This window comes from Mastomys coucha, unplaced genomic scaffold, assembly GCF_008632895.1.
Source record: "Mastomys coucha isolate ucsf_1 unplaced genomic scaffold, UCSF_Mcou_1 pScaffold14, whole genome shotgun sequence".
In the NCBI taxonomy this organism is placed as follows: Eukaryota; Metazoa; Chordata; class Mammalia; order Rodentia; family Muridae; genus Mastomys; species Mastomys coucha.
The window spans coordinates 132,624,190-132,646,943 of NW_022196896.1; the positions used below are offsets into that span (position 1 = coordinate 132,624,190).

The 22,754-nt window shown below is 44.8% G+C and overlaps 1 protein-coding gene across 4 annotated transcripts in view; it reads right to left on the minus strand.

Annotated features, from left to right (window-relative positions):
- Arhgap28 (Rho GTPase activating protein 28) overlaps window positions 1-22,754 on the minus strand; it is a 173,841-nt gene that overhangs the window by 93,588 nt on the left and 57,499 nt on the right. The window contains exon 1 of one of the 4 annotated variants that reach the window (XM_031368649.1): window positions 16,345-16,924. The exons of 2 other annotated variants lie outside the window; for them this stretch is intronic. The gene's annotated coding sequence lies outside the window, so the exon portion shown is untranslated. Of the gene's footprint in view, window positions 1-16,003; window positions 16,925-22,754 lie in introns of those variants that run through there. One more of the 4 variants, XM_031368648.1, reaches the window with a different exon arrangement.

The window sequence follows — 22,754 nt, forward strand, 5'->3', positions numbered from 1 at the left end:
ACACACCTACTCCAACAGGGCCACTGGGCCAAGCACATACAAACCATCACAGAAGGTAAAAACAGCATCCGCAGAGGAGACCGACTAATAAGACTAGTCACATCAGTGCAGTCTGAGTCTGACTAACAGACTCTGTCTCAAAGAATATGGTGGGAAAACCAGGATGATACCTGACAACTCTGAGCCTCCACATGCATGGGCTCACAGGTGTATGTGCATCCATGCACATCAAAACAGACACACACACACTCATACACACACTCACACACACATACACACACCACACACACACACACACACACACACACACACACTCACACAGGTGCGCACATACACACACACGCACACACTCACACACACATACATACACACACACATACACATACACACACATACACACATACATCAAAACAGACACACACACATCAAAACAGACACACACACACTCACACACACATACACACACACATACACACACACATCAAAACAGACACACACACACAGACACACACACTCAGACTCTGCACACAAATCAAGCTACCCTCAAATTCTTTCTCCTCCTGTCCTGGAGCATGCATCTGAACACCAGGCCTGAGCCTCCCTTTGGTCCTGTCTATGGTTCCCACACTGCACTCTGTCGCCAGTACCTTTTGCCTTCAGACTAACCACCATGTTGCCCTGAGACTTAACTTCCAAAGTGTGGAGCCAGGAGCCAGCACCTTGCGGTGCCCAGGCTGAGGAAACTCAGGAAGTGTGCAGGAACAGGGCTGAGGCCTCTTGCCAGCCTGTGCCACCGCCCTGTCAGGCCCCCTGCCCTGCACAGGTCCTTGCTAGCACACATACCTCCCGGTTTTTGTCTGAATTCTGATTTTTCACATTTTCTTTGTTTTTGTAGGAATGTCCTGTCTCTTGTAACAGACGTATCCTTGAGAACCTAATTCAGAGGTCACGACCCCTGGGCAGCCTCTTCTGACCTAGTCAGTGTTGTGGAATCATTCTCACATGGCTCTCCTGGTCGAGGACAGCACCCATAGGAAATCCACTAACTGCCTAACCCTGAGTCTAGGGGTTGCAATGATGGCTCAGTGGTTAGAGCCCTGGCTGCTCTTCCAGAGAATCCAAGCTCATTTTCCAGCACCCACACAGAGGCTCACAACCTCCTGTAACTCCAGTTCAAGGGACCTGACATCATCTGCTGTTGTCCCTAGACACAAGATACAAACAAGGTGTACATTCAATGCATGAAGGTACTCATACATGCACATGACATAAAACATTAAAAAAAAAATACTGTGTCTTTGTTGTCTTTGTATACTGAACTACCACAAAAAGTGGCAAACTGTACACTCTAAGAAATGCTGGAAGAGGCACCATCATGCTTTCCATTGAAAGCTACAAAAACACTAGGAAAGACATGAAAAGCTAGAAATGTCAAGAATGCTAGCAAAGCCACGAGAACACTGGCAAACCTACACGAATGGTGCCAAAGCCATGGGAACACTAGCAAGGCCACGAGAATGCTAGCCAGCACCCAAAATTTGTCTCTGCCCCAAAGCCAGGAGGAACTGAAGCCCCTCGGTAGTTTCTCCCTGACAAAGCCCAGAATGAACCGGAAGTCCAGGACATAAGCAGAGCTCCTCAAAGCAGCTCAGGAGGAATGACAGTGAAACTGAGTGGCCTTGAGTAAGTGTCATTTGAGATGATGAGTTTCACACTAAGAAACATGTGCCCACCTACTAAAAATACAGAAGGCGTTCAGAATTGTGATGACTATTCTTAATCAGCAATTATGACTTGGGAATGTGGTTCAGTGACAGAGCTCTGGCTTGCTACGAATGAGACTTGGGTTTGATCTCAGCACCGAGGAAGACATTAGGACCTTGGTTAAAACTGGTTTTTGGGGGTAGGCAAGCAATACCAAGGGAGGCAGAAGCTGCCAGCTACAGAGCCAAGGCACCAGCCCACTGAATGCACATGCAAACTCTTAAAAAAAAATTTATTTTCATATCTGCCTGACTCACACCCTAGATAAGCCGTATAAGAATTTCAGGGGGTGGGTCCCAATGCCAAGAATTGTTGGGAGTGTCCCCTTCTGCCACTCAGAACTGTGAACAGTGTCCCATGTGTAGGCCACATCCCCAGAGAAAAAAGTCTCATTTTCATTTCCATTCACTAGTCAGACTGGAAAAGTTAAAAGGTGCAAACATAATAGAAAATAAATAAATAAATAATAAATAAATAAATAAATAAATAAAGATAAGCCAAAGTCCTGCCTTCAGCCGAGGCTTGCCATTTAGTTGACTTTGTTTCTATTCCCAAAGAGGAATTTCAATACACATCAAATGTCTTCAGCTGAAAAAAAAAAACAATTAAAATTCACGACATTTGATGCTAAAAAGCTGAGCTCCAGAGAGAAAGAGAGAGAGAGAGAAAGAGAGAGAGAGAGAGAGAGAGAGAGAGAGAGAGAGAGAGAGAGAGAGAGAGAGAGAGAGAGAGAGAGAGAGAGAGAGAGAGAGAGAGAGAGAGAGAAAGGAAGAGAGAGAGAGAGAGCGCTTGTCAGTCTTGAGAATTCTTTCTATATAAGGAGTCAATCAACATTCATGATGAACAGCTGGAAGACTACTGAAGGACAGAGGTGACCCAGCATAGTTTGTGCAGGGTGAGATGGGTAAGCAGCTGAGTCTGGTTGGCCCTCATATTTGAATTCCACTGCAAGCAGCTTATTCAGACTTGGATGTACACAAATTCCCTTTCAATTCTACCATAGGTGGGAAAATCCTCTTAGATCATTCCCTAAGCATATATGATAATACTTTTAAAAATCTCTGTGCTTAAAAAAGAGAAACCAAAGAAAGAGAGCAAAAATAAAATAAGGCCGAGGCTGATGGACTAAAAGTTGAAGGGTTGCCTGGGCTACACGGTGGGTTGGAGGCTAGCTCTCTAAACACAACAAATGAAAAAGAAAAAGAAAACAAACTGGAAATCTTTTAATATAAAGGCTGTGGGACAACAGAGCTCTCTGTGCAATTCAGCTGGTGAGGGTGAATAATTCTAGACATTTATTCCCTGGTCATTTGATGTCGAAATATCATTTAGTTTAGCTCCCCCATCCATTTAAAGATAGATGTGTGTCTCCCAAATGCCATGTTTCATCCACACAAAACTTTCTCATTATTCCAAATAGTGCCTATTTCCTAGAGAAGTGTCCTTTTTAAATTAAAAAATGTCTTCTATATGTACCATTTAGAAATAAAATTTATTATCGTGTGATACATGCATATACTCAGCACTCACATGTATCGTGATTTTGAGAGATAAACATCTATAAGAACCTCATTTTGCATGCTGTTCTTTGACCTAGATCCTCTTTTTTCCCATTTTTTCCCTTATAGTAACAGAGTACAATGGAATCAATCTTATGTTTGGCTACCAGAAAAACAAACTACCAATGTCCCTCATTCGGCCCCAGCTTGTATCTGCACCCACGTTCATTCCTGTTTCTCCCTGCTTTGGAATTCTCAGACTTACGGCTGCTTTGTCTGTTCCTCATACCTGGGTTACAGCATGCTGAGAACCTTGGAATAAAAGGGCCATATATAGCAAGGACAGTAACTTTTACAAATGTGTACAGAAGTTTGTCTGAGCCCTAACTGACGACAAACAGCCGGAGCAGCGACCAGGAAGCAGCCTGAGTTAGCGTGAGGTACCCTCAGGCCAAGGAAGGAAGAGTGGGGCAGAGATGGAGAAAGGGTGCTCAAAGTTCAAGAATTCACAGAGGCAGACAGATACATCTCACGTCCCAGGGAGAGGTGTGAGGGGTCAATTATGACACTATCCCTGGTCTGAATGAAAGAGTGAATCCATGGATGAATGAATGGGTAGAAGAACACGGCTTATTTTTCGCGGTCCTAAGCCAACGCTTCCTTTAATCTATCTTACCAATATAAAGCATCTTTCCTTCACCTCTGCTTGGGTCACGTGGAATCTGAGTAATTTCATTTATGTGACTGACATGGGAGCTGGAGTTGTTCATAGGTACTCAAAGACCAAAGGCAGGGCCTAACTGGAAACTCACACGAGCACCCTTCTGAAAGGAGGAGATTGAAAATATCTAACCAGCACTGAAATTAATGATCAAAACTAGCTGATGAGGTTACAATTGGCTTTTATTTTTCCTGTATTTTTCGACAGAAGCACGTTTTCTGTCCACCCTCATTTCTCTCGGTTCTAGCTCCGTCAGCACTTCCTATTTGCCACTGCCTTCTTACAGACAGCTTAGACTCTGGGGATGGCTAGATATCCCGGTAGAGACACTGCTATTTGTCACAAGCAACATTAGAAAAACGTTTAAATACTGGGACCAAAATCCAAGGCTGAGTTAAGCTTTCCAAACGTGACTAAAACTGAATTTTCATAAAAGAGATTTTTCAACATTTACCAGGCAGTAACTCTGTCCTTTATTCCCAAGTCTGTCTAGCATGGAGTGGAGTCTGTGAGTGACATCACCCTGTAAGGGTAGGGATGTGCTACTTTATTCCCCATTGTATCTTTAACACCTACAGCAGTGCATAGAGTTTCGGGTGGGTACATTTATGGAAATGATAAACATGGAAGAAGGGAAGTTGAACATGACTTCCAGGTGGAGGACAGAGAGGGAAGAGACGAGAGGCAGAAAAGGCGAAACATGTTTCTCAGGTGTTTTAGTACATCCTCCCCAAAATGAAAGTCCTGACATTCCAGTGGGCAGCTTAAACCCTGGGAGCCGCCTGCTATTTTGTCCCAGAGAATGGTTCTAGCCTCAAGCTGTGCTTCCTGTCAACCTAGGAATCCTGATACACATCCTGAGTCAGAGCCTAAGGTGTGAGACACAGGCTCCAGATGCCTGACAACACTCCCAGAGCACTATGCCGTCCAGACATCTATGCCAGCAGCAGCAAGGCTGCCCAGGGAGCTCTACTCTAGGTAACTGTGGTTACATGGATGCCTTCCTGAATCCTGCAGGGAAGCGGACAGCAAACTCAGGCAGGGTAATGGAGAAGACTCTCCTGGGATGTGATCTGTCTGAAGACTGGGCAGATGAGCAGCTAACAGGATCCCCAGAGCCAAAGATCTTCGAGGCTAGAACAGGAACAGGAGTAGCAGGACTGGTCATCAAAAAGCAATGGTTAATTTAAAGGCATCTTGGGTAGAGGCCCTGCCTACCCTAGGCCCTTCCACCCACCCTAAAAACCAAAGGGGCAATGGGGGAGGGGGGGAAGGGAGCTGTCCAACAGAGGAAGTTCAGACTCACTAGGCAATTGATTATTTCCTAGGGTTAAGGGTAAACATCTTTCACATAGAATTCCAACTAGTTCAAAGGGCAACATGAGCAGAGGAAAGCGTCGGTAAGCTTGTGGACTTGTGCCCATTTCACCAGACCTTAAGGAGTCAAGAACGTCCAGGGGCTTGGTGAGAAAGGTCAGCTCTCGAGATGAATGCCCGAGGCAAAGGCATACTAAGGGAAGTGCTCGGAAGCCATTAGCAGCCCAGCACCAGATGGTAGAGTACCGGACTCCCTTGGGACTTTTGGAGAGACAGGATTGGTAGGTTGGGCTGAGCCAGCTAAGGAAACCAGGGGTCACTCTGCTCTCCTGCACTTTGTGTGGGAGCCTCTAGGTTGTGTGAGCAGCCTCCCTTCTCTTACATACTCCTCCACCTTTATATCGTCCCTTACCACAGGCCTATACCACTGTAATCAGCCAGCTGTGGGCTGGGACCTTTGAAACCCTAACCCGAAATAAATCTCTCCCTAAGGGTTTCTTCTTGAGTCTTTCGTCACAGAGATGAAAAATGAACAAAATACCAGTATATGTACATATCTTATATACATGTATATATGTATGTATATATATATGTACACATTAGACACATATGTACCTAATTACATGTGTATGAATTCTATGCTTAATGAATCCACATATACATACATGTAATATTAGCTGCACATAAATATTATGTATAAATAACACATGCAGACTATGAGGGTGACTGGTTCCAGGGCTTTCTGTGGATGTAAGGGCTCCATGGTATTCCAAGTCCCTTATACAGAATACAGTATTTCCATAGAACCTCTGAAAAATGTCATCTCTGGATTATAACCACTGCCTAGTACAATGTTAATGCATGTGAATAGTTGTTAAAAAGTATTGTTTAGGGAGAGGGAAATGCCAAGGAAAAAGTATGTATATATTTAGTACAGGCACAGATTTCCCAAGCATTTTCAAAATCCAGTGGCTTATTGAAAGGATAGAGAATACACAGATTAGTAGGTCCCACTGGCATGTGCCTGCACAAACACACACATTCCTATATACATACATGTATTCATTCATAATACATGCATACATGATACATACATACATTCATGCATACATACATGCATGCATATATAATGCATACATGCATACATACATATCTGCATACATACATAATTGAAAGGAATTCCTTATTGATTCTCTAATCAAAGTTCTTATGAACTCATTGAACATGGAAGCCTGGCATGGTGATATAGCCCCAGCCACTTATGAGGTAAGATTACTTGAGCCTAGGAATTTGAAGTCATCATGGGCAAGGACTCATCTCAAGGAAAACAACATCAATAAACACAACATGAGGAAAGAATGTATCTGTTTGCCTTTTAAAACCCATTATTAGAACGTCACCACTGTTAAATGGCTTACATCAACGCATCGACCCCAACCACTGAGGGAGAGCCCTGACCAGACACCTGTGGAGCTGGGGAAGGTTATTAAGCCAGCTAAGAATGTTGAGAAGTGAGTAACTCTGCAAGCTGATGAGTCAGATCGGGGCTGGCTGCCCTGGTGACAAAGTACTGATGCCAATTCATCCTTCACAGAGGTCTCTAAAGCCATGTGCAATGGCTATCCCTTGTTGTCAAATTGACTATATCTGGAATGAACTACAATCAAATGAGTTCATATGAATTGGAAGGCTCACCTGTGATCCAGATCGTGAGGCTGGAAGATACAAGTGTCTGACCTGGATCTTGGCATGGTGATCTTGAGGCATAGTGGCCACAAGAAGCTTAGGCCCAGGCAACGTAGCACAAGCCATTAATCCCAGGAGACAGGCAAGGAGATCTCTGAGTTCAAGGTAGCCTGGGACAAAGCAAGTCCCAGATCCAGACGAGGTGGCACACACCTTTAATCTGGGCCACACCTTCTGCTGGAGACCTACATAATAAGTCCATTGAAGAAGGAAGATTTGATCTTCTTCGCCTGCTTACACTTTCTTGCCAGCACATCTGTTGGAGCCTACTTCTACAGAAGACCAGCTGAAACACCTAGCCTCGTGGGACTGAGCAACTACTAGATTCTTAGACTTCCCATCCACAGCTGCCCATTGTTGGGTTAGTTGGGCTACAGACTGTAAGTCATCACAATAAATTTCTTCAGTATAGAGAGACATCCCATAATTCTGTGACTCTAGAGAACCCTGACTAATACTCCGTGTTCTAGTGGCTGGTTCAGATTTTGCCTCAGGAAGATTTGAGAGTGAAACATTACATAAATAGATAAATAAGTAAACAATGAGCAAAGAATTAAATCTAAATTTTTAGCCATGGTTGAAATGCAAAATGAAGGGGAAATTTGAATCAGGAGAGCCAAGTTTTTATATCCCTTCCTCCCACAAACCTGAAGGGAAAAATATCTGGAGAAAAAAAATTAAGAGTGTGTGTTCAGTGTCCTGAACTCCAGGTGAGAGCTGAGTCCCTGGTCCTCACAGAGCTCAGGGAAATCTGGTAAGACACTTGCTGCCTCCCTTCTTCATGAAGAAGGGTCATGACTTAAGTGACACTTGACATGTCAATGTAATAGGAGCAAGAAGATAGGTAGAGAGGTAGCTTGAGCTAAGCAGTGGGCCTCAGGGTTCTCACTGCCTAAAGAAGGGTTGACAAAAGAGAGGAAAGGAGGAGGAGAGGGAGGGAGGAAGGGAGAGGCTCAGAACTGAGAGCCGGGCAGTAACCATAATGTCTAGGCTGCACACCCCATTTCTATTCCAAGGACACTGCATCCAATTCCATTAGATCAGGGCTCAGAGAGGTCAGTCAGGTGACAGAGAAGCCTGGATCACCTAGCAACAATGGGGGCAGGGTATGGGGGTAAAACTCCTAAGATTCCTGAGGTTTTTTCTAGCAGCAATATCCAAAGTGCTAAATTGGATAGAACTGACTAGCTGTGGTTACGACTACATTAATTTTTTCCACAATCTACTTATAGGGAGTTGGAATCCGAATACAAATTATACCACAAGTAATAAAGAAAATCGTAGCCTGTGACCACGAAATTCATGTGCATCACAAGGCTGGTTGATTCTTCTACCATGAACTGCTTCAATATTATAAGTGAATATTTGGTGAAGGTTAAATTCTATCCAGTGGCAGCAGCTTTAGGAATCTGGCTTTTGAACAGGACTCACCAGTTTTGGCCTGCTGTCTGGACTGTGCATGGTCTTACATGATCTCTGACCTAGCACTGGGATGGTTCATAGCTTCAGTCCATTCTCATCAAGCTTCAGCTCTGCCTAGAGGAACATGGGCTCTGCAGGTCCTGGGCCCTGGCTGAGAGTTAAGAGGGACATTAAACCACACAGCTGCCTGCTGTGGGAAACAGAAAGAAAGTTCCATTCCATCACTCTCTCCTCTCCAGCGTCATACTATAACTGTCTGTCTGTCTGTCCATCTGTCCGTCCATTAACCTATCTAGATATCTGTGTACTGACAGTGCTAGAGACAGAACCCAGGGCCTCATGTATGCTAAACAAGAACTCAACCATTGAGCCAGAATCTCTTTACATAAGCTAAGGACCCTGAGCTTCAATGTTAGTGACATCTTGATGCTTTGTATTTACATTTTTTAAAGCAGGATGGCTAGATTTCTACAGAATGCTGTTAGATTGAAGCAATAAAAAATTGTCAGAGGTCTGTGCAAGACTTGACAAACTGATTTTAACTATCCCCTAGCAGATTTCATGATTATGGGGAAGACATTTAAAATGCCATATAAGGACAGAAAGATGTTTTCATTGGCAAGCAATGGAATGTTCTCCATTCCAGAATGAGAGCAGACTTCATCAAAAGACTGCTGAGGACAGGGCAGTGGTGGTGCATGCCTTTAATCCCAGCACTTGGGAGGCAGAAGCAGGTGGATTTCTGAGTTCCAGGCCAGCCTGGTCTACAGAGTGAGTTCCAGGACAGCCAGGACTACACAGAGAAACCCTGTCTCAAAAAAACAAAACAAACAAACAAACAACAAAAAAAGAGGCTGCTGAGGACAGCGATCATGGTGGTCCTCCACTTGGAAGTAAAATACCAAGTTGCTGTTTAAAAAAAAAAAAAACCCGAAAAACAAACAAGATAGAAAACCCATTTATCTGTTGAAAAACTAGCAAAAAGAATAATAAGGCCTTGTGAATCCATTAGTATATTCTCCTAAATCCATTAGAGTAATCTGTGCTGGTTCAATATTTTTCAGTTACAGGGTAGAGGGGGTGGGTAGGATAACTAGCTTGGTAAAATATTAGCCTGGCAAACATAAGGAAACATGTGAAAAAGAAAGGCATGGTGCTTCACCCTTATAATCCCAGCCTTGGGGAAATGGAGACAGATGGATCTGGCCAACTGGTCTACCTGGCAAGCTCCAGGCCATGAAAGACTGACCCAAAATCAAGCCAGACTGCAACTGAGGCTTGACAACCTAGGTCTCCACGTGCACATGTGCATGCACATAACACACACTTTGATGCACAGAATATCATCTAGGTAGAAAGTCACGTAAAACATTTCAAAACAATAAAATCAAGAAACCGACTACAGCCAGGGTCCATTAGTATCCGGGAATTGTATTATAACCTCTCCAGTGTGCTGTAATGGATGAACACCTGTTGAAAATGCTCGACAGGCCCATGAGAAACCCTGTAGGTACTATTGTAATTTCTTTTATAGAAACAAAAACAAAGGCAACCAGAAAGCTCACCCCAGCCTAAACACATATCACCAGATAATGTAAAAACTGCACTTCAGCAGCAGGCAGCCAAATCTCAGCGCCAGGGCTCTGCCACATTTTGGACAATTTCCCAATGACTACTTGCAGTATTTTTGTTTTTCACGCAGTGACTGTTGCCAAAAATCTACTTATGAATGAACAATACAAGAAATTTCTTCTTACTGAAAGCAGGCACCACTAGACAATTATGGGGCATGCAAGTCTTTAAGGCCCGGGAATTGAGATATGCAGAACACTTCAGGAGAAACCTGGAGGTCATTAATGGGCTGGCTATCAACCCATGGGAATTCTATTACTGCAGCAATTTATTTTTAAAACAACAAGAAAGGTGCCATGTCAAATTTTTGGGAAAGAAACTCCAAAGAACAGCTGGGGAGTCTTAAGCAAGAAATGAATTTAGAACAAGCCACTCCTCTCTGCAGACCACACCACGGACCAAAGGCAAACCCATCCCCTTCTTCTGACACTGACATTAGTGGGGACATCTCAAGTGCTAAGGCACAGGCGCTGTTTAAGTCCTGTTTAAGTCCTTAATGCTGTCAAAGGTCTGGGGAGGAGCTACATCCAGAGACTGCTTTTTGTTTTCCTCTGAAACCCAACAGCAACCTATGTCATGGCATAAAGTCAAAAGCCTTGGCAGTTGACATCACCCAGTCGGGACGCAATCATCCTGAGTACAACAGAACTAGGATTCCACATTGGGATCCACTGAAAGGAGGATGTCACCAGGCTTGATGACTTCGGGGAAACATCGTCTGACAAAGGGAGCTGAAAGCCATGTTGACTTGAAAAGAGTTCCAGAGAACCTCGGAAGCTCCAGGGAAGCAGCGAGTGTGCTAGAGAATCATCTGTGGAGACCATGTTAAAGACTAGGACCCGGGGGAAGGCACAAGGCCTGTAGGTGAAGGCCAGTCCTTCCTGGTCTATGTAGGTGAGGAACAGGCCAGCCCAGGAAACAGAACACAGCACTGAGGAAGAGACCATGCAAAGCAGGAGAGTACGAGGATCCTGAATGCGAGACCCAGGCACTATAATCTTCAGGAGAATAACTAAGGTTGCCTGTGGCTAGGGAGGAGTGGGTGGAATGTGGGCCTGGCTCAGACTGAGGGGTCAGCAGATAAACCCAAAGAGGTCAAGAAGGAGTCAGAGGGGCAATCCTTCAGTGAACAGTGGAACTGTAAGCACATCAGTGAAAACGCTCAAAGAATCCACAACTGTGATCCCTTCGGGGGCTTCTCTCACAGCCGTGTTCCTATGCACGTACACTGCCCCTGCAGACATGAGCTTTGAGTCAGAGGGAGAGAAAAATAGATCGCCTGGCCCTTCAAGAGAGCAGTATGAAAAAAGAATTAAATAAGGACTTCCATGTCTTTCAGTTAAGTTGGAGATCACTACAGGCTCCACAGTCAGGCCTTCTCTCAAGATAGGAAATGGAACGATGGACAGACAGGCTGGGGTTTCGGCGGGGCTTGACAGCAGCACAGTTGCTAACATCTAGCACACAGGAAGCCCTGGGTTCCACAGCATTGAAAAATGAGGACTAAACACAGAGCCCACAGGAGACTCATTTATGCCATAAGGGAGCCCCAGTGAAGAATGGAAAGATCTGCAAGAATTCAGAGGCATCGCAGCCTCTGAATTTGCGTACCTCTATACGACAGAACACAGAGAACACGCAGTATCATCCATTCGGCTCCATGTATGGAAGGGCACCCAGGCCCCAGAACCCAGCTTCCAGTTCTCCTTGACCTGATGCTAGAAATTCTAACCTGAGCCAAAGCCTTAGGTGCTGAGGTTCCTCACCTGCAAGCCTCCTTCAGGGCCATGTATGGAGATTAATAAAACTACGTTTGCAAAACGCTTGTGGCACTCCCTCACACACCTAGAGCGGTATGCTATGAACTGCCCCACTCCCAAATAATCTGATTCTTAGGGATCAGAAGCAGGAAGGAGCCAAGAGCATTTGCTTGGGACTTGATTACCTCGGTGGGTTTATTTATTTTTCAAATAGCAATCTGGAGAGAAGCAAGCACATAAAGCAGAGGGAGGAGCAAAGGGCTCTGGCTCTGCTGGAATCTTTTGAAGAGTCCAGAGCTTCTCACATTCTCCTCCTCTTTCAAGCCTGCCCTATTCACCTCCAGAATCAGCACTTCCCAGCACCAAGCCCAAGTGTACTGCGGGGCAGGGTGGTGCATGCCTGTGACCTGGGCATTTTGGGTATCTTGAGTTCTAAACAAGCCTACACTACTAGCAAACTCCCCTAACAGAACAAAACCAAGCAAACAGAGCAAATTAAACCACCCACAAAACACTTTGCACCAAGCTTTCTGTCTCACATTTCCCTTTTCTCTATAACGTTTAAGACCCACCCCTATCAATACCACAAACCCCCAAAATATTCAGACATCTCGGGCACCTCTAACACCTGGACAGTTCACTGTTTCTCAAAATAGTCTGCCATGGGTTTACCTGATGTTGATTCTGCTTGCTTCTGTTCTGTGGATTTGAATGAAGTTGGGAATAAACTAGTTCTTAGGGGTAGGAGATAGCTACAGAGTAACTTAAAAGGAGGTGGGTGGACTAACGCTGTCAAAGAAGCTTGCTTGCAGGGAGAAATCATAGGACAAAGCCCACGATGTTCTCATAGTGCACATAAGCAGGCTCATTCCCACTGAACTATTCATGGTTGGCAAAGTTTGAAACGAAAAAATGGCACATGTTCCATTAACACTATGAAAGAAGCTTCCAGGCCAGGTACAATGGTGTACACCTGTAACCCCAGCACTCTGGAGGCTGAAGCAGAAGGATTGCTAGTTTAAACCAGCTTGACAAAACTCTACTGGAAAAGGAAAGGAAAAGGAAAAAGGAAAGGGAAGGAAAAGGAAAAGAAAGGGAGGGAAGGAGGCAGGGAGGGAGGGAGAGGGGAAGAAAGGAGGACAGGAGACAAAAGGAAATAGAGCAAGGGAGCAAGAAACAATGAATTAGAGTAAAACACCGAAATAAATACACAGTAAATGAGAAATAAATGAGCCACCGCTTCCACTGCCTTGGCTACAGAACCTTTGCCTAGACTATTCTAAGGTCACTGTGGTTCCCTCCGCACTGCTGAGGTTCTGGAAGTTGGGGCACACTGTAAAGTGCTTTCCAGCGTGCTGCTGAAGCTCCCCTCCCCTCAGATTCCTCCTCAAGGTGATGGAAGGCATTCTGCCCAGAGCGAAGCAGGATGGAAAACCAGGGCCAAGCCATGTGCACCATGCACCTATCTGGACTCCAGAGAGTGTGATACCATTCTGGTGAACAGAACCACTGAACCATGCCCAACAGTTATCCTGCTAAGCAAACCAGCGGGCTGCCTCTGCTCCAAATCACCACTCTGTAAGAAGCTTGGGTTCTTGGGACGTCTACTCTGGTGGGACCTGGATGCAGCCAAGAGGGAAATAAGCTTACCTGTTGGACTCTGATTCTGCAATGAGCATGCATGCATATGGACTGTGTTCACTTCAACACATCTGGCAACTGCAGAGGCTCAGGCTAATCTTCCCAGCCCACAGGGACCACAGTTACTTGCCTACGCCTCGATATTTGTTTGGTAAATGGGTTCTTACAAGCCTATTGTCCTTGCGTCACTGAAGTCATTTAACAATGAGCGTCTATCTAAATCAACTCGCCAAACAATCTCCAGCACACCTTTTTTTAAAAATCTTTAATCTTTCTTAAATACTCTACAGGCTTCCTTGTCCCTAAGAAATGACCCCCCTTTTCGGCCTCTCGTTCCTTCTGCTTAGATAAGCACACGGATGATTGTCCTGGATACATTCGTCTTTCTCTGACTGGTCTTATCACCAAGAACCAACATATCACAGAGCTCTAAGCTCCTCCGCTCTGCATCTCCTGACTCCTGTGCCCTCCCTCACTGGACTTCTCCGCTGAAGTGTTTCACCCTAGACTTTCAGAAGGTTCCGGGGCAGGGGTCTGCGTTCCTCTTAGTGCTAGCTCTAATCTAATCAAGCATAAAACTGCAGTCCTGCAGGCAGCTCAAATTACAGCCTTCCAGTAAATCCTGACTTAGTCATCCCCTTACTTTTGAGAGCTGCAGACTCCCTTTTTGCTTGTCTCACAGGCTATTTTATTTATTTATTTTTTAGATTCAGGCGGAATCTTGGCAAATAAGGCTTACTGTTATTGTGTCGTCATCTTTGGAATCCCTTATCTGTAAAAGATGCCCCCGCCCCAGGTGGCTAAGAGTGGTCCTGCCCCACCCCCACTCTTCTCTTCCTTTACAATCATACAAAGTCCCTGTTTACATTCCTAAATCTAAACAAGAGTCATATGTTGCTTTGGGTTAGCTCAGCTGCTAGTCAATGAATCCTTTAGCCTAGAGTTTAGCAGTGGCCTTTACGAAATTTTGTCTTTAGAAGACAGACACCTGTCCAAAGGTAGCTGCTGGAAGGCAGTGGTAATTATTTATGGAACCACGGCTATGAGAAAGAACCCAAGTGAAGCAAATTCATTATTGCTTAAAGACTCAAGGAAGGGCTTCTGCTAGGAGATGCCCACTGGGGCACGAGTCATTTTTTTAAAATTAATTTAGTCATTAAATGTAATGAATTTATAAAGCTAGCTGTTATTTTCAAAAATGAGGGAGTCAAGCTAATATTCCCATCCTGTTGGAAATGTTTCCAGCACACAGGGCCTGTAATTCTCAGTTGCTTTTGTTTATGACCAAAATCCAAGATAAAAGTTTTAACCACTCACTAATGCATACGTTATAAAAACTAGCAACATTTCATCAAGGCGGGGGTAGCTCCCTACTACACTGTGGAAGACTCCAAAAAGAAGGTACTGTGGGGTCCAAGTGATCTTTACTTTTGGATTACGAAATAAGCAAGTTAGAACAATTTTAAAACAAAGTAACTGTGGATGCAGTCCCTACAATATAAAGATAGTGTATTTAAGTTTTTTTAAAAAAAATAACACACCATCAGAGGATTCAAATGTAATTTAAAGGAAATAAAATTCAAACTCTCAGCTGTTCTGCCTCCCCTGACCCCTGTGTCCTCCTATCACAGTGCAGACAGGACTATGGAAGGTTTGCCGAGAAGAACTAGCGTTTATGTTTCTGGATCTAAAGCCCCTGCAATTAAGCTCATTAGGCCTGGGTTTCACGACACACTAAACATGGGTGCTAATTAATCTGGAGGAGCCTGCACACAGGAAGCAAGGCAGAGGCCAGGGAAAGAAAGGCCAAATGCAAGGAACAGATACGGATCATCCAAATTCCAAGCCCCAAACTCCAGGGCAGAAGTCTGCCCAGTGGAGCAGCATGGAAGGAAGGTCCTACCAGCCCACCTTCTGTGGGACCAGAGCACAGGCCACTCCTAGATGGTGGTGTCCTTTGTCCCAGAGCTGAAATCAAGCTGAAAGGCTCGTAACCCTGACTAGAGAAGAAAGCCTTTTCACTCAGGGGTGGGACACCTGGCCGGAGTCAAGGAGTCTACCTCAGTAAATGTTACTAAAATTAGGCAGCTATCTGGAAAGATAGGATTAGATTGTTTCAAGCCACTTACCTCAAACACAGAATTGCAACAGAGAGAGAGAGCCTTTAAGACATTCATTGCTAAGACATCTGTTAGAAAGCAGTCTTTCACATTAGTAACAAGATTTACTTTGTTTCTTTCTATACCGAGTATTAGCAGCTCACATTAATAATATCAAATTTTAAAACAACCTGCTTTCAGGGACTAAAAAGATCACAACTTACAATCATCACACAGTGTACCTATTAATGACCAAGATGATTATCACCAGAGCTACCAAAGCATCCACAGGAAACTAGACTTCACAAACGGCCCTTGCAGCTAGTGTTGCTCCTTCTTTTAAAGCCTCAGGAAGGAGTCCAAAGCCTGGGTTGAGGCTGTAAGAAGCAGCTGGAGACTTACCAATCAGCAGGGCAAAATCTCTCGTTGACAGCACTCTGAGAGGGGCACAGTACAGCTCTACAATGCTGTGCCCTCAGGACCTGGAGGCAGAGGAGCCATCTCCAGCCAGCCTTCACCACACACCGACAAGTGCTGCCCTGTCCCCACGGGGCAAGCAAGTAGTGCTGGGCCCTGTGGCCTAGGAACAAAGGGCAGCGGAGTTTCTGGGCTCTGTGGACAACTGACTCCCTTCTTGCTTCAGCTATTTAAGGAGGTTGTGTTTGCCGGACAAGCACTGCCTCACCGTCTTCCTGTTTGTGTCTCAGCTCAAACTTCCATCCATTTCCCCAAGGAAGACTCACTTTCAAAGTGCAATTAGCAGTCGGAAGGCTGATCTGGAGAAGCGTGGCAGTGGGCGAAGGCTGAGATCTAGAGCCATGCTTTCCCTAAGTAGACACGAGCTCCATTAAAAGTTCTGTAAGAGTCAGAGGCAAAAGCTGGATCTCTTGTGATATAGAAGTGCTTCTCTTTTCAGACTTTTAATGTGAAATGTAGAAGGGAAAGAATTTGTGGCTGATTAATTCAATATGTGCCGAGCCATAATGCAGACACAAACCGTGCCTATGGTCAGAAGGTAAGGGTTTGATTGCGGGGGGCTTTGCCATCGAAAGCTTCTAAGATCCTGACACAATTTAGTTTCTTCTGGACCTCAACGTTTTTCATCTGAATTCATGTGACTAATAATGTGTACTTTGCAAAGCCACTGTGAGAAGTGCAAGCAGCGAATGTAAAAGATATCATGCTTAGGCTCATCTGAAAGTCAGGTCAGTGGAAAAGGTTGCTTGGCATGCGGAAAGCTCTGTGCTCCATCCCCAGCAACACACACACTCCAAAATACACTCTCATGCACACATATACATATATGCTCTCACAACACACGCAATCACACACTCACACACATGCCCATATATACTCACGTACACACAAAACACAATGTGCTCACAAAATATAAGCACACACTCACACACATGTACACATACACTCACATATATACACATGTATGCTCACAAAATATAGCACATACTCACACACATGCACATATATACTCACATGCACACATATACCCTCACAGAACACCTACAAGCACACACTCACATTCACATACACACATATATGTTCACATAACACACACAAGCACATACACATGCACATATACACTCACATACACACATATATGCTCACACAACAAACACACTCACACACATACATACACACAGACACACACACACAAACACACACACACTCACACAGACACACACTCACAGACACACACTCACAGACACACACTCACACAGACACACACTCACACAGACACACACACACAGACACGCACACACAGACACATACAAACACACACACAGACACACTCACACACACAACAGACACACACACACAAACACACTCACACACACAACAGACACACACACACAAGCACACACACACAGACACACTCACACACACACAACAGACACACACACACACAAACACACAAACACACACACACTCACACACTCACACACACAACAGACACACACACACAAACACACACACACACTCACACACAAACACACACAACAGACACATACACAAACACACACAAACACACACACAGACACACTCACACACACAACAGACACACACACAGACACACACACACAAACACACACACTCACACACTCACACACACAACAGACACACACACATAGACACACACAGACACACACACACAGACACACACAAACACACACACTCACACAGACACACTCACACATACAACAGACACACACAACAGACACACACACAAACACACACAAACACACACACACACAACAGACACACACGCACACAGACACACACACACAGACACACACAAACACACACACACAAACATACACACTCACACACTCACACAGACACACTCACATACACACTCACACACACAACAGACACACACACACTCACACACACACAACAGACACACACACACACACAACCATCCTGTAATCGCAGCACGATGCTTAACTTCCTGACTATTGTTACAGACTTATCAGACAGCAGTAGCTAGATTTTTAAAAGCCAACTTATTTCCTCTCAAAAATTACAGGCTAGAGCTATAGCTAAATGGTAGAATGCTTGTCTAGCTTGCTCTGAAACTCAGGCTCCATTCCCAGAAGAGGGAAAAAATTATTTTAACAAAAAATGGTATTTTTGTTTATATCCTATGCAACTGCCCCATGAGCATGAAGGTTTAAGGAGAGATAGAAATCTCACTTGCTATCCAGTTTAAAAGTTCCAGTGCCATTAACTGTTCTTGGTACATGACGTCATTAAATACATGTTAGTGAGTAGTGAAGAAATCACGGTGAAGTGACTGAGAAGATAAATACATAATTTCTGACAAACCCAGGCACAGTGTTCGGTTGACATGAAGCCTGGCTGATGGGGATTCAGGCTGAGCATCTATCTGAAAACCCCAAATCGGAAGAGCTCCCCAAACTGGAACCTTTAGAGCATCCCTTGAGTCTGGACTTGAGATGTTCTCATCAGGGATGTGCAGCAAATGTCTCAAAGCCTAAATAAATAAATAAATAAATAAATAAATAAATAAATAAATAAAAGCTCTAAAATCTTCGGTTAGATCTCAGATGTCTGGAACGTGGGATGTGAGGTGCGCACGCGCCAGATTAGCTGCTTCCACAGAGGAAATCCCAGGGGAGTGAAAGGAAAAGCTTTTGAAAACAACTTCAAAATCAGAGCTGCACATTCACTTTTATTTTTATTATTTAAACTAGCCCAAGGTTTAGATATCACTGACCTTTTTAGACAGTGTATTTTAGTGATTCTCCTTCACACACACGCATCTCCCTCTTCACTCCTGACCCCTTATGACCCGCTCCCTTCCTGGCTCCTTTCCTCTGTCTCCTGTGTCCACCCCCATCCTCTTTCATCACCTCCTGCTGCCCCACATTGGTCTCCTTCCTAGGATCTGTGAGACTCTGTCTACATGAGTGCATGCATGCACACAGCATACAACAGGGTCAGCGTGTGAGGGAGAGTGTGCAGTTTGTGTCTTTCTGAGCAGGAGTTGTCTTGCTCAATATTGTGCTCCCCAGATCCATCTATACCCAGGACTGGTGTTCTGTAGAGTCGAGTGAGGAGTACACACGGGAACCTCATAGTGCAAAGCTCAGGATGAGTTAACTCACTGAAGAAAGCTTGATCTTCGAGTTTCTCACGCCTGCTTCTGGAAACCTCAAAGCTTGTTCTCTGGAGCCCTGTCTACCCTGGTGTCAGGAGACTCACGCCCTCAGGAGACTGAATATTTTTTTAAGAGCATTACCCTGACATGAAGAATAAAGATTTGGGTCCCCTGTGGCTCTTACGATCCACTTACTAATGTTTGATAGACTCATGCTGGAGGAGAAGACAGTCTATGAAACAACCCATTGTTTAGGTTTTGCTCTTCACTGCCACAGCAGACACATTCCGTGATGGTTGTTCATGAATCCACATGTGAGGAAGACAGTGGTGTCACTAGGTATTTGTCCATCTAATGTAGTGACTAAAGGAGATCAGACCCTTCACAGGCCCACAGGAAAATGTCAAATGACACACTGTTCCCCTACTTCTCCAGAGGTCCCTCCCTTTCCTTCCCTGCCCCACTCTTTCCCCCTGGACTCTTCAGGCTCCTGCTTTTTAATGTAAAATGAGACCAATCCCAGTAAGCCGTCCTTGTAAGTGGTAACGGTGGAAAATAAATATTTATAATTGCTAACTCTGAATGACGTCAATTCAGTTCCCAAATAGAAAGAACCAGTCGCATCTTATACCCAAACATTACAGATGTAGCATGATATGTCCCCAAAGAACAGAGGAAGGTGGTGAAATAAAGCCAGACTCATGTAAAGTCAGGGGTTCACCTGTGGGAGGGCAAATACCTGTCTCATGTGTGAGAAGATGGGTTGCATCCTTTGCAGAGACAAACAAGCCGCAGAAGAATCTCTGTCATCCACAAGGACCTGCTCTCTGCCTGTCTCTCTGAGCTCACCAGTTCAGAGAAGAAAGGATCCCCCTCTTTCTCCTCCCATCTCTCAGAGTTGCAAATGCCCAAGGCATTTTTTAATTGAATGATTACAGATTCTAAGGTGTTCTGAAATGGATTCTTAGCAGTTTCTGATTTTCTCAGTATACATTTAGTTTCCAGCCTGGCAAGTACACAGAGTTTGTGAACTCAGCACTACAAGGTGACCAGTGGCACCAACTCTGCCTTCCAGAACAGTGACTTCAGCCTGGGGCTAGGGGAAGGGAGGAGAGGGGAGGCTGGGGCTCTGCGAAGCACCCAGAAGCTCTGGCATTCCTCCCCAGGCATGCTGCTCTGTGGCCAGTTGGCTGCAGTAGAAATCCTCTACTGCCCCATTCTGACACACCTAATCAAGACCTGCACAGGATTTGATTAGTGTATAAAAGATAACTTCAAGGAGCCAGCCAGGGGCTCTGGTAGGCTATTTTCATCATTATGCAATGTCTCCCTTTAATGCAATAACTGGGGAACATTGAACATTGCTAGTATTAAATAAATGTTTTCTATGGGACAGAACATATAAAAATCTGTCTTGTAGGAGAAGAGAATTTATAGGTTTGACAATAAAGGAACAAATGTCACAGAACACAGTGTCCGCCCTTCGCAGACTCCAGGTACACACACTTCACAAGACCATAAAAAAATGGTTTTCCTTGTTCTTATGTTCTGCCTTATAGTAAGTAAAACTTTCCTACTAGCTGGCTCCAGTAACTCACCTGTGTGAGGAATAAAGGAGGTCAAACAAAGCCACACTGAGGGCTTAATCTCCACAGAGAAGTATTTTGATTGTGCATTAGTTCCAAGAGTGCAGGACTATTTCCATTTTAAGCTGAGTAATGACAGAGATGGTATCTCTTGCTCTTTTTCTCCATCCTAACATGCTGCGGGGAGGCTCTGCTGTGCTCGGGAGACACAGATTGCTAAGTCAACCTTCATAGCCTACAACTGATTCAAATGCTAAGAAGACAGACAAGAATCACCATAGCACAGAGGTAGCGTGTGATAAGGGAGGGACACACACCCTGATATCAAACTTGCCAAGCATACAGGATAAGGAGGTAGCTAAGCTGGAAGAAAGCTTGCTTAGTCGTCATGAGCCCTGGGTTCCACCCTCAGCACCATGTAAAATAAGCCCTCCTGGAACATGTCTGTAACCAACTGCACCTGAGAGGCAGAGGCAAGAAGACCAGATTCAGCTAGACAGTGAACTGGAGGCCAGCCTGGGCTACAGGCAATTTGGTCTCAAAAACAGAATGCCAAGCACAAAGTGAGAAGGGCATGGGTTCAAATCATGACTGTACCACTTCCAGCTGTATGATCTCAGACAAACTTCTGAGTATCTCTGAACTGTGCATTCTTCATGAGTGCATATGACCACCTTGTTAGGTCGTGGTGATAATTAAATAAATCATAAATGCAAACCCCTTAATGGAGTGCTTTTAGAAACCCTCAATCAACAGCTCATATATAGAGAAATAAAAACAAACAAAACTCATTCGAATGGATGAAAATATTTAAACCCATATACAATAGGAGATTCCTTCTTACACCTGGGAGAGTCTGAACACACAAGCTGCCCCCGACCCACACACCTGATACATGAAAGATGACTCAGCAAAGTGTCTCTGAAAGAGTGGGAGTCCTAAATCACCCCTCACTGCCCATCCGGCATACCTCTTACCTGTCTGGGATGTGCCCCCTCAGTCCCGGGTCCAATCTCAGTACAACTGATCCTGTACCCGGTGATGTCCAGTACTATTCTGTAGAGAGACTCCAAGGGTGCCTTAATGTCTAGAAGACGCTCAGCATGTCCTCATAAACTGATGGGACTGTCCCTCCAACTATAAACAATTATGAAACCAGATTAACTCTCAGAAACTATTTACAGACATTAGACACAGGAAGTACAGGATGAGCTCCAGAGAGGAGGGACCAAGAAGAGCTTTCTGGGAGTTAGTTCCAGCTTTCCCTCTTGTCTAACTGGAGGCTCCAACTGCAGCAGGACACCAAACCCAAGAATGAACACTGTGGTCTCTTCCAGATGGAGACACAGAATGGCATTCTGGGAGGCTCGGGCAGAAAGACTCTGCAAGGGAAAGCACCAAGTCCCAGACAGGAAGGAGCGAAGCAGACAAAGAGCTCAAGAATCCACATGGCATTTCCTTGGGCTTGAGGCTGAATATCAGGTCACAGTGTTCAGGGTCAACTTTATGGAGTCTGACAAAAAAACAAATGAGTTTCTATAAGTTAAACAATCCCCCGAGCCCCCTTTGCCTGGCTGACATGTGAGCCTTGTCCAGTTGGAATAGAAGGTCTTTGTCAGAGGGTCTGGGGCTTTAGGTCATGACCTCAGAGTCTACTCCGCTGAAGCTCGATCATCTCTGAAAGGCTACTCTAGGTCTATCCTAGACATTTTAGTGGAAATAAAACAAAACCTTCACTTATCTTGCACTAAAAAGCAACAAGGAGAACACAAGCCAGCATTCAAGCAAACGTAACTCCCATTGGAGGAAAGAAGGGGACAGCCACAGGGATCCAGACACAGCAGAAAGGAGGGGACAGCCACAGGGATCCAGACGCAGCTGGATGGAGGACCTCACACACCAGCAAATGGACGCGCAAGTGTAAACA